This window comes from Dipodomys ordii, unplaced genomic scaffold (assembly GCF_000151885.1).
Source record: "Dipodomys ordii isolate 6190 unplaced genomic scaffold, Dord_2.0 Scaffold36, whole genome shotgun sequence".
In the NCBI taxonomy this organism is placed as follows: domain Eukaryota; kingdom Metazoa; phylum Chordata; class Mammalia; order Rodentia; family Heteromyidae; genus Dipodomys; species Dipodomys ordii.
In genome coordinates, this window is record NW_012267252.1 from 13,487,528 (window position 1) to 13,490,112 (window position 2,585).

Genomic DNA, 2,585 nt, shown 5'->3' on the forward strand with positions numbered 1-2,585 from the left:
GAATTACAATTTTCATGGTTCCTAATGATGTTGCGATTACATTATGTGGATCACTTAGGCAGGGGGTGTCAGGAGCAGGGCTGGGAGCCTGTCTTGGGATACAGAGGAAAAAGCTCCAAAACCCAGGGTGGGGGGAGGGAGGCAGAATGGCTGGTACTGGTTTGCATTACCATGCGGCTGATTATACATCTTATTCAGATAGGAGTTCCAAGGCCCACGGTCGCCAACTTCCTGTGCTGCTTTTCCCAGAACCCTGACAGCTTGTTTTGTTTTCTTGGTGGTGGTGTTTTGTTTTGTTTTCTAATAATCACAGGGTGGTTGTTTACTTGTTTGTAATCGATTTATTTGCTGTAATCTATAATTTATTTCAAGATTTTTTTTCATTAGGTTTCTTGGAAATGTGGTTCTACCTGTCATTCGTACAGTAATACATTTTGATAGTTGTTTCCTGGGCTAACTTGTATTATTGGTTGAGTTCAATAAATGCCTAATTCCATACGCATTGTTCTCATCTTTTGCATTTGAATTATTTATCTTGTTTCCATCCCTTTACTTGGAAAGGTAATTATACATCTTCATGGGTGCTTTAGCATTCTGCCACAGCTCAAATATAGACACCATCACTTTCATAAATGGTGAAACTTGAAAGAATCATGCTCAATATGGTTTTGTTATTATTATCATTATCACTATCATCATTTATTATTATTATCATTATGATGGTGACATGGGAAGCTATGTGGCCCACTTGGTCCTCAAATGATCCTCCTACCTCAGTTGTTTTCCACACCTTATTCCAAGGCCAGGGATCCAACCCAGGTCCTCAGGCATTCAAGGCAAGCAGTGTACCATTGAGCTTTACTCCCAGTCCCCTAAGGTTGTTTTTGAACATGGTTTTGTTCATTTTCCTTTCACTTTAGCTGGTACCCGAGTGGTAGCAGACCTGACTTTGACCTCTGCTTCCCTCGCCAGTGAGCTTGGCTCATCTACTCTAGTACAGGAAACTCTGGCACTAGAAAGAGAAAATGTCCCACAACCCAAAGACAAATATGAAAGGTAGAGCCCATGGGAAGCTCCACCAAGGAGCTTCGCGTCCAATCACGGGCAGCATGAGAAAATGCATTGTTCTGCAACATAGCAGACAAGTATTGTTGGGGGGGGGGGCGTGTAGGTGTTTGAGGATTTTTTTTTTCTATACAGGTTACTTATGATTGTGGGCTTACAATACTAATGGAAGGTCAATACTATAATAATGGAGGGAAAATACTCCAATAGAAAGAAAATCCCTGTTTGAAAGGCAGAGATCATAGGTTCAAGGCCAGCCTGGACTACATAGCCAGACTGCTTCAATTGAAAAAAAAGTACTAGGGGTGTAGTGTAGAGGTAGAGTGCTTGCCAAATGCTAGGAGTGATCCCCAAACACTGAAGAAAAACAAATACTCATTCTTTTATACATTGAAAAACAATTCTAAGAATCCCTACTATTTTTCACACTAAGTGGTATATCACGAAGGATCATGACAGTAACACAAGCAGAAAACAACATCTCTGCCTGCCCCAAGGCTACTGAGGGGAAATGGGCAGTTGGCTGCCCCTTACCTGCCCTAAGAATCTGGCCAGAGAGGCCTGGTGGAAGGCTTTCTGAGTTGCTTGGCTTAGCTAGTACCAAATGCCAAACTTGAAAAAAAATTAAAGACACACTTGAAAAACTTGCAAAAATCTACTGACAGAGACTATGAGCAATGCTATAACGAAATGGTCATCAGTGAATTTAGGACAACAGTGTCCGCAGAAATTTGAAAAGTGAGATATCCAAAATAAAGTGTTATTCAGTCTGTACATAGTACTTGGCTCCATGTGGAATCATGGGCCCCTAGGTAACTGGGTGGTTCATAAGTAACCCACTACCATGATGGGTAGGGAGGAAGGCATAGAGTCTATAGAGATTCTAATGAGAAGAGACCAGGGAGTTAAAAAAAAGGTACCTAGTTTAGTTGGGCATAGTAACACACTCCTGTAACTCCAGCCCTCAGGAGGCTGAGGTAGGAGAATCATGAGTTCAAGGCCAACCTGTACTAGATATCAAGAACCTGTCTTTAAAAAAAGGGTTGGGAGGGAAGGTGCCTAGTGCTCCCAATCTCTTACCGAGTGACCGTGTAGAAGGAATGATGACTTCTGTGGTCTCTAACTAGAACAATGTGAAGTCCTGCCCCTGCCCCATTTTCTCCATTCTCACCTAAGTCCAAGTCCCCACTTCTGCTTAGGAATTAGGGTGATGACTTGAAAATGGAGATCATAGGATCTTCTGGATCAAAATTCTTCAGCTTGCCTTAGATTTTCTTTTTTTTGGCGGGGGGGGGGGTGTCCGGTCGTGGGGCCTGAACCCTGGGAAAGGACCTTGGCGGGGGGGGGGGTGTCCTAGACAATTCTCTATCGTCGTTACGTCATAGCCTCTGTTAGCATCTTGTTTCTCCTGCCCCCAAACTACCAGCAATGCTGGAACTCATGTCCCGGGTACATTCCCTTAGCTTTTCCACCCAAGGCTGGCACTCTACCATGTGAGCCATAGCTCTACTTCTGTCTAT